The 10,811-nt window shown below is 40.6% G+C and overlaps 1 long non-coding RNA gene across 1 annotated transcript; it reads left to right on the top strand.

Annotated features, from left to right (window-relative positions):
* Positions 1-571: 571 nt before the first annotated feature.
* On the top strand, positions 572-5,074 carry LOC128105794 (uncharacterized). Its single transcript, XR_008216496.1, has 2 exons — positions 572-1,890; positions 3,404-5,074. It is a non-coding gene; the product is annotated as an uncharacterized LOC128105794 (long non-coding RNA).
* Positions 5,075-10,811: the final 5,737 nt, after the last annotated feature.

Raw genomic sequence — 10,811 nt, 5'->3', positions numbered from 1 at the left:
AGAGTGGCTGACTTGTCTAGCATTTAGTAGCCCCTGGATTTGATCCCAGTGACACAGAGATGAAGGAATTGGGGCACTGGTGTACATAGAGGGAGAGAACTATGTGACAAGCCCAGAAAGGGATAGAAATCCATAAGTCAAGGAGGGATCCTAGAACAGTCCTTCTCTCAACCCCCTCAGAAGAAGCTGCCTTTCAACAGCTCAGTTTTGACCTCATGCAGAACTGTGAAGCACTAGTTTTCTGTTTATGGAACTGTTAGGACAGCCCTCGAAATTTAAGTAAACTTCGGTACCAAAAGTGGACCTCTACTCTAATATCCAAAATGTGTGAGGATTGCTTTGAAATTGGGTAGCATTGGAAGAGTTGAGATTTGGCATTAAAAAAGCATAAATGGCCTTGGAGAGACTTTGAAGCAGAAACATGAAGCTGGTCGTGTTGTCTGAACATGGTGTCTCAATCCCTCCTAGCAGAAAAACGGGGCAAAAACTTTCTCTTAGGGTTATACCCACAGTGAATTTCTGATAGAGAAATTTTACATGTTTTATATAGTTTAATCCTCACAGGAGCCTTGGACACCAGTTTTAGTCCACTCACCTTAATTTCTACTGTTAGTGGAAATGTGCACGTCGAGGAGGCTCTGGAGAAAGCCTGGGAGGAGGCGAGGAGGGCTGTAGAGAAAGCGGCTATTGTTTCAGAGAGTGTGTTGTGCACCATGAGCAGAATGTTACCAGAAATAGCCTTGTTAAAGGCGCTGTGGAGAAGTCTCAGAGAAGCGAGGCCCTGTGCTTGGGAACTGGAGAAAAGTGATCCTTGTTACAGTGACAGGACTTGGCTGACTTGCACTCTGGTCGACAGAAGCAGAGCTTGAAGCAAAGAATTTGGATACTTGCTTCCCGCGATTTCTAAGCCAAGTGTGGAAAGTACAGTCTGGTTTTTCTTTGTTGCTTGTGATAAAAATGTGAGAAGAGAAAAATAAATTGAAGACTCCCAAGGAAAAGGAAACCATCACTGCTTGGTTTCCATGATTCTCACCTTCTCCAGTGTTCTCTGGAAAGAGGACCAATGGCTAGCTCAGCCAGCGTGAGAGACAGAGGGCCGTCTCTCTCATGAAGTGTGAGTTGCACAGGAGACCATCATACTTTCTAGGGTACGCATACCAGCTGAAACACGGACATCCTGAACTTCAAGGGAGAGAGATGAGATGGAGAAAGGGCAGAGGCCAGTGGGGCTGCCAATGCTGCTGTGCAGCCGGGAGATACTGGCCCAGAGGTTGAGAGCCACCTCCTTTCTGAAAGCCGAGGGCGTGCCTGGGGTGAAGCTGAAACATGAAGCTGGTCGTGTTGTCTGAACATGGTGGATCAATCCCTCCTAGCAGAAAAATTGGGCAAAAACTTTCTCTTAGGGTTATACACACAGTGAATTTCTGATAGAGAAATTTTACATGTTTTATATAATTTAATCCTCACAGAAGCCTTGGACACCAGTTTTATTCCACTCACCTTAATGGCTTGGAGATTAAGCAAATTGCCTAAGATTTCATGACTGGAAAATGGAAAAATCAGGTTTTAAGACCATAGCTGATGTCAAGGTCTTTTGAGTTCAGAAGAAGATGGGACTGTGTAACAGCAACAAAGAATAAACAAAACTGGCCACACTCACTCGGAATAAAAACAATACACTTTACTTGCTACTCATATCACACAGCACGTGGGTATGGGTGTGTGTGTGCCTCAAGTCTGATGCACAAAACTACAGACCAAGCATCCAGTAGTCCTTCCAGTGTGGATGGGTTTTCAACCGTGTGTCTAGTCACCATAGACCTTTTGTTCTCTGAGCCTGTTACCTATAGCCAACTAGGGTCTGAAAATAATGAAGAGAAAATTGCATAAGTAAGTAATTCTTGTTTTGTATTTCACATCATTCTGAGTAGTAAGATGAGATTTCAAAATATCTTACTCTGTGCCATCCAAGACATAATTTATTCCCTTGTCCATTGTATCCAGGCTGTATATGTTACCTTTCTGTCAATTGTAGTAGCCTTTTAAATTGTCAACATGGCTTGAACACAGTTCTTGTGCTAAACAATCCCATTTTACTTAATAATTAAACCCCAAAAGTATTGGTACTGGGAATTCAGATGTGCCAAAGAGAAGCCACAAAGTACCTCCTTTAAATGAAAAAAATGACACCTCAATTTAATAAGGAAGAAAATCATAGATTACTAAGATATGAGGTATTTTTGTCTTAAGATATTTCACTACAGCATGTTACTTTTTCTATCTTAATATTTGTTATTGCTACTCTGTCTAATCTATAAATGAAAGTTTAACATGGTATTAGAGAAAGTATAGGATATTTGTATGCAGGGTCTAGTGACACCCATGATTTGAGAAATCCATTTGGGGTCTTGGAATATGTCCTCCAGATAGAGGGGAGGACGATGCATGGCACCTTTGTCTATGCTGATGTCCTTACTGATGTCTGTATTTTTGTATATGTGTGTTTTCAGAAGTTTGATGCATAAAGCTACAAGGCCAAGTGTGCAGTAGTCCTTCTAGAAAGGCTGATATGTCTGTGGGTCTGTCTGTCTTCACCTCTGTTTGTGTCTGTCCGTATTCACAGTCATTTCTATGTGTGCAGCTGTGGGTATAAAGCAAGGACAAGCTGCGTAGCCCTGGTGACCCTTTCCAACCCTTCAGTGCCCTGTTAACTACACGCTGTGCAACCTTTAGCAAAGGTGTCAGGGACACGTCTCTTCCACTGACTGTCAGGGTACAGATCCTGTGTCACAGTGAAGGTGTTTACCGTTCTTATACCATCTGCATTTGAAGCGGCTCCCTCCTCAGCTTCCTCCTCACAGCTGAGGCTTGAATGCTATTTTAGAGAATTCACAAATCTCTTGATCGCAATGATTTTTAAAATTCATTCTTTAAGCCTTCATTGCAAGCTGGAATTTAAGAAGATTTATTTTTTTAAATATATTCTGCAAATGCCAGCTGCAATTGCTTACTACCTAAGAGAAGTCTTTTCTCTATTTAAATGACACACCACTTTGTTGTCCTGTCCTTTTGGGCTTTTTATTCTAACATGCTCTGTGTTGCCCTGTGTGGAATAACAAGAAGAGCTTTATAGCCTCATGGCCTTTGGGTTAGAGGCAAATTCCTGGCCAATGCTCACATTTAATTATGTCTCTAGTACAACAGTGTCAGGATTTTATGACGAATTATCCTGACTTACTTCATTTTTTGCATACAGAAACAGGTCACACTTTATACACATCATGATCATTTCTATGTAAACTTCATTTAGATAAAAATGGGCCAAATTCTAGGAATTCAAGATCTAATTGTCTTGGATTTTTTTAATTGACTTTTACCTATTATTATTGTGCGTGATGTGCAGGCATGTTGGTGCCCTGGAGTACGTGAAGGTCAGAAGAAAATGTCGAGGAGCTGTTGCTGTCCTTTATCTTCGTCATGGGTCCCAGCCACCAGGCTTGCATGGCAAGCATGCACCTGCAGAGTCACTGGGCAGCACCGTTTCTGCTTTGTTTTATCTATTTTGTGAATAGCTGACAACCAGGCTCTCTTGTTTCTGCTGTCTTCCAGTGCCAGGCCACTTGTAGGTTTTTGAAAATCAACAGAGGCCCACCGTGAAGGATCCTCTGCAGGCCCCTTGTTCTAACAGAGACCATCTGACAGCTTTGTGAGGTCTCCATGGTTTTGCTTGTGCTCATCATGGATCTCTGCTGACCTATACAGCACTTGGCACATAGCGCATGCTAAATGAAAGACAAGAATTTAGAAGATAGCCCTAATTGTAAAAAGCTAGCAATACTGACAATATCATGAGTCTGGGTTAGAAAGTCAGTAATCCTAACAAATTCAACTCTGTTCAACTTACATCAGAAGAAAATATGTGTGGTGTGCTTATAATTATGCATGCTTCATGATCAAATTGATCCTGGTAGGAGAAGACTTCTGTTGGCCAAGTGTTGACCAACAGAATGGATCAGCTCACTCACTGTTGTACACATCTTCTACAGATGAAGATTTCTTCTAGTTCTGACTCTACACTTCACACTCTTCTTCCCCCACTGTCTACCTGCAAGTTCCGCGAACTAAGTGGACACTTTAACTCAAGGCATAGTCTCTTACGGTGCCGCTTTAGACCACGGACCACCCTTGTCTATGCTTTGACTTCAGACTTTGAGCTCCACAGCCTGGAAAGAACATCCTTCTGCTTTTTAAGCTGCTCAATTAGTGCCAATTAGTTGTGAGAACCCCCAGGTGCCTGCTATTCCCTTCCATTGTGCCCTTGACAATAAGCAAACTTTACATGGAACAGAGAACCATAAAAATACTGAGCTGATGGGCTGGAGAGACAGCTCAGCAGTTGAGAGTGTGTACTGCACTTGTAGAGGACCAGCATTTGGTTTCCAGTTCCCAGATCAGGTGGCTCACAACTGCCTGTAACTCCAGCTTTGGGGGAGCCAACATCTTGGCCTTTCATGGACACTGCACTCTGTGCACACCTCCACAAACACACACACACAAATAATAAAAATAAATATTAAAAAAATTAAATTATACCCCTTCCCAGCCCGTGAGGATTTATGCACAGGAAATGGTTGATGAGGGAGGGGCATTTTTTCACTGGTATAGCTACCGGTAAGGTGCACATTTGCCTATAAACACCCCTGCTCACATTTCTTTAAATAAGCTCAATCAAACTCATGGGGCCACGAAAAAACACATGAAAATGGAAGACCAAAAAAAGATGCAGAATGTAGAAGTAGAGGAGAAGAGTAGGAGGGAATACAACTGAAATCATGTATGCGGATGAAAGAGTCCTAAGAAAATCCACCGTTGTATGTAATTAATATACGCTATCAAAACACTTAAAGTTTGAATTCTAGCTTCTAATACACATGTGAAGCATAGCATTAAAGTGTCTTCAAGTGTCTGGAACTAATTTGGATTGTTAAAAGTACCTGGTGAAGTTGATCATCTTCAACAAGTAATTCCTTCCACATTTTATATATTAGAAACTTAATAGAAGCTACAAAATAAAGACATGATTTGTTTAATGGAAGTTCAATTTCAATTACACTTACACAATATCATACATGCATGCCATTTTATTGGGGGGGGTCAAGTTTCCTGACACTTCACCATTTCCTCTCACACACAGAACCTATGGTTTTAAAAGACTTAGTTTTTGATTAGTGTGTGTGTGTGTGTGTGTGTGTGTGTGTGTGTGTGTGTGTGAAAGAGTATGTACACACGAGTACAGGTGCCCACAGAAGCCAGAATAGGGGATCAGATCCTCGGAGCTGGAATGGCATATGATTGTGAGCTGTCCAATGTGGGTGCTGGGAACTGAACGCAAATCCTTTGCAGGAACAGTATACACCCTTAACCACTGAGCCACTTCTCCAGCCCTGCACCAGCATTTGTATACCCGTAGTTCATTCATACATTATTCACATGAGTTCAAAGCTCTTGGTATAACAATGCTTGTGTAACCATCTATTTCTGATTCATTACCAGAGTTGATGCCACCCATTCTCCAAAACAACACATTTCCTCCCAGGGATATACAGGGCTCTGAGAGCTGTGTTTATGCTTTCAAATTCCTCAGGTAGCAGTTAGCAATTTTCTGCATCAGGACACTAAGTGGAAATGCAGAATAATTACCAAAACCTACCAGATGTTTGCTGTTGGCATTTTTGGAGTGTATAAGCTAAATAAGCTAGCACCTTGATGAAACATCTGCACATTTTATCCAGAAAGCCTAAATTCATACAGATAATGTTACTGATTGTACTGAAAGATGATGTCAGTCATGCTAATGAGAATCTGGAACAAAGCGTGTTATTTTAGTTTAGAAATAGTTCTTTAAATCTACTATAATGTTATGTTTAAGTTTCCAATAGTATGAGAGTTCAGTACAATTTAGTTCAAGTAACACTTGGTGAACTTGAAGTGTGTGTTAGGCACAAGACTGTAGAAGCAGAGGATACAGTGGTAATTTAGAGTGCTCCCAGCAGTATAGGATAGCCACACAAATAATTCAACAGTCAGTTAAGTGCTATCTATAGAATATCCGCAGGATTTCAGAGGTGCCCAGCTGTCGGCTAAGTTAGTATATAACATCTGATGAGTTGAGTCTTACAAAATGTATGGAAGTTACCTACAGAAGGGCTTAGCAGGGCAGAATATCCATTCTCTCTCTCTCTCTCTCTCTCTCTCTCTCTCTCTCTCTCTCTCTCTCTCTCTCTCTCTCTCTCTCTCTCTCTCGGTGTGTGTGTGAGCCGGAGTGTGTGTGTAGAGATCAGAGGACAACTTTGTGAAGGAGAATCAGTCCCTCCTGCCTTTATATGGCTTTCAGGGATTGAACTCAGGTCAAAAGCTTGGTGGCAATAACCTTTATGGCTAAGCATTTCACAAGCTCAACTCAATCTTTAGAGACTTTCCAAATAAATGTTGTTTTAGTTCAGGTTTGGATTTACAGAATTATTGTAAAGATGGTATCACAACCAATTTTTCCTACTATGAAGTTTCAGTAATATGAGATTTTTCAAAAATAACGAACAAACATTGGTTGTTATTAAGTCCATATTTTACTCACATTTCCTCACTTTCTCCCTAATATCCTTTTACTGTTCCGGGATCCCAAAAGGGAGCATCCCTCAGACACCTCTGACGGACAGTTTCTCAGCCCTTGCTTTGGAAACTTTTAGCATTTCAAGGGGCTGCTCAGGTGCGCTGTTGGATTTGTCTTGGGTTTGTGATGATGACTCTGGGGTTACAGACTTGGGAGAGGGGCCACAGACATGAAGTACCATTTTCATCCTGTCATATGAAAGGTCCCCACTGTTAACATAACATGGCACCTGGCTTGTAGCAATTCTCTTCTGGTTTTTGCCCTATAAGCTTGTCCCATCCAAGCTCATCAGGCTGCTCCTTAGAAGGCAGCAGTCTGTGTGAACAACCTCCATCTAAAGAGTGAGTTTTGCCCCATCTCAAGCATCCCGTGTCTGAATAAATCATTTGTAATGCTTCTGTTCAAAATTATTTATCTACTTTTCCACATTTACTTATCTGTTCCATCATGTGTTTATGTGAATGCAGACTTACAGATATTTATTTTACAGTCTTTGAGTTATAATTCAACACACTCAGCTGTTCAGATTTTTCCCTCTTAGCCAAGCAGCACTTTCCCAATCAATTGCTGCGACACTCTGACATCTCTGCCTCACCACAGGTTCTGTTTTAAACACTTCATAATTTCTAGCACTGTGAGGTGTTCTTAGCCCATCTCCTGGTTCTGTCCTACAAGCAAGGAGCTCTCCAAAGAGAGCCAGCTTGTTTAATTGAAGGATTCTATTGGGAGACGATATCTGGACACAACGTGTGTTTGTTGTTGTTGAGGCTCCTTTAAGCCCTTTCAGCTGACAGGGCTTAGATGTACATGTACATAGTCTCTTGGGGTCTGTACTTCCTCATACACAAGTATATGTATTTCCATCCACTTCTACACATGATCGTGTCCATCCATTAAGTCCAAACTGCTGTCTCAGCTTCTTCTTGCTTTGTTATTTAACTCCAGTGTACAGTAGAGGGGCTTTACCTCTAACCTTGCAGGAAAGAGCCTCAGCAGCTTCAGTACTGTTTATGTGTGATTTATTTAGTCTCTAGCTTTGCAGAATCTACTTGTTTCTTTAGTTTCTTAGATCAGGACTCCTCCGCACCACTGCTCCATTATTTTGCAACATTCCATATTCCATTCTAGGATCCTCCCACTTTATTTTTTAAGATTTAGTTTTCAATTTAAATTACTTTTTGAGGATTTCATACATGAACACTGCATTTAGATCATTTCCACATCTCCCTTTCTCCCTCCAACTCCTCTTGTTCCCCTCACTCCCTCTCAAATGCAGGACTTCTTTGTCGATAATTATTTGTGTTATATATATATATATATATACATATATATATATATATATAACAGTAATAGTTATAGACAATAGATATATGCATATGTGTGTATTATGTAACAATAATAGTTATAGACAATACATATACTGCCTAAACAAGACTGGTATAATGACACCGGTTGACACTCTTGCCTTGTTCAGAACATCACACACCTGAAAGCATACAACACAAAGCTTCTTTAGACTGATATCTGTCACTCACTCGAGATAGTCATTAGAGACTGATTGTAGCTCATCCCTTTTAATCATCAGGAAGTGTTGCACTGAGTGGCTATGCTGGAGCTCATTTACCCATTCACCTCTTGGAAGACCTTGTTTCTGTTTCCAGAATTTTTTTTATTATAAAAATGCTGCTGTAAGCAAGAATACATGGGCTTTTGTCTAGACATGTTTTAAATTAGTTGGGTAAATACCTCATAGCAAGGTCACTGGATGGTGCGCTCAGTCCTATTTTATTCTTATGGGAACAGCCTTGCAAAGCTTTTATGTGCTCTGTATTCCAGCCATGAAAGCCTCCTGCAGCCTGTCTGCCTGCCGGCAGCTGGTGTGTCTTAGGGTTTCCACAGTTGTAAGAGGTGTGCAGTGGTCACTGCTACACGTCAGTGCCCTTGTGACAAACGAGGCTGAGCCTCTTTTCATGCATGTATTCGCTGTTGTGTGTCTTCTCTGGGGACACCACTGCGCATTTGTTTTGCTATTTTCGAATTGAATCATCTGATATTTTATTCTCAAATCCATCACAGTCACAAAGGCAAGCAAATTTTCTCCTATTTCTAAGACATTCTAAATTTTAGACTTTTACATTTATGTCTACGATTGATTTTTACTCAGTGTTTCTGTTGCACAGATTTCTGCTCAGGCTCCTTTTTCTGACTATTGGAAAACAAGTCTTTCTTCATGGTATCTTTGCTGACTTGTCAGAGGTCAGCTAACAAAGTTGATAAAAAATCTACCTCTGAGCTTTCTACTGTGTTTTAACAACTCATATGAGTGGTTTTTTTAAACTGATATCATTCCTAAACACTTACAAATAAATTTATCAAAATAGACTTACAATTTAACCATTAAATACTTCCAGATAGTCTGAAAAATACTTAAGGGAAAAGACATCCCATAGTTATGGGCCAGTGTTGTGATCTGAGTGAAAATGACTCCCACAGGCTCATATGTTTAGATGCTGAGTCACCAGGGAGTAGAACTGTTTGAGAGGGTTAAAAGGATCAGGAGCTGTGGCCTTGTAGGAAGTTATTACTGGGGTGGACTTTGAGGTTTCAAAAGCCCAAACCAGGTCCAGTCTCTCTCCCTTTTTCTCTCTCTCTCTCTCTGTCTCTGGATCAGGATGTAGAACTCTCAGCTACTTCTCCAGCACCATGCCTGCCTGCATGCCACCACGCTCTCTGTCATAATAATGGACTAAACCTCTGAAACTGTCAGAAAGTTGCCTTGGTCATGGTATCTCTTCACAGCAATAGAACAATAACTAAGATAACCAGTGACTACAATATTGGCTTATATCACTATTTTTCTATAGTTGCTCTTAGATTTGATGCATTCTAATAAAAGACCCCAGTGTGATTTTCTGGGAAAAGTGACAAGGATATTCTAAAATTTATAACAAAAATGTTAAGAACTTAACAGTATCCTGATAAATTAATCAACACAGTGCTATTTGAGGATAAGAAGGGAATTGGGAGTTCATAAGTAAACTCTTGCATTTATTATTATTGATTTTCAACAAGATGCCAAGGTCACCAAACAAAGAAATAAGAGGATTTTAAAATACAAATATGAAAAACAATGACATCAGATTCCTACCTCATAGTAAATTAAACAACCTGAAAATGTTGTAGACCTACGTGAAAGAGCTTTAAGATGAAACTAAGAGGTCAATATGAGTAAGCCTCCATACCTCAGGTTATGAGATGGATTCTTACACATGGCACCACAACCACAAGTATCAACAAAACACCTAACTGAAGTTGATCAAGATTAAAAATGTTCATTTTTCAAATGTTACAATCAAGACAGTCAAAGGAGACTAGGGAGATGGCTCAGTGGCTCAGTGGGTAAGGTGCTTGCTGTGAGACTCTGAGGGCTTGAGTTCAGAGCCCCAGCACTCACATAAAAGCAAGGCACAGTGACGTGTGTCTGCACTCTCGGTGCTGGGGATACATGAAGAGGAGGAGCCCTGGGACTCACTGGCTAGGCAGCCTAGTGAATGAGTGTGAACTCCAAGTCCAGTGAGAGACCCTGTCTCAAATATTAAGGTAGAGAAGCAACTGAGGAAGAAATTTGCTGTTGACTTCTGGCTTCCACATGCTCCCAAATGGAAGAGAGCATCCAATCATACATGCATAACACACACACACACACACACACACACACACACACACACACACACACACACTGAATGAATAAAATACTAATTTTTAAATATATCATTTCACACTTACTCTAAAGGCTATGAGAAAAAGCAATAGACAATAGCAAGTCCTGGTGGAAATATAGAGAAAATGGAATATTCATCCACTGTTGGGTAGATGAAAATGGTATAGCAATTTGAAGAATCATTTGGTAGCTATTCAAATGTTAGACCCAGAACCACCATGTAATCTAAAACTCTACGTCTGGACATGTGGAGTACATCACTGAAAAGGGGTTGCTCAGATAAGAACTTGTACATGGTCATAGAAGCTCTATTCACTATAATCCACGTCTATAAGATTCTGGGTGACATAACTACATAATAGAAAAATCATTCAGTGATAAAATAATATAAGTGGGGTTGGAGAGATGGCTCAGCACTTA

This window comes from Peromyscus californicus, unplaced genomic scaffold, assembly GCF_007827085.1.
Source record: "Peromyscus californicus insignis strain IS unplaced genomic scaffold, ASM782708v3 Scaffold_9__1_contigs__length_137607984, whole genome shotgun sequence".
NCBI classification, from domain to species: domain Eukaryota; kingdom Metazoa; phylum Chordata; class Mammalia; order Rodentia; family Cricetidae; genus Peromyscus; species Peromyscus californicus.
Note: the sequence above shows the minus strand (reverse complement) of the source record. Positions and strands in the feature narration are given on the sequence as shown.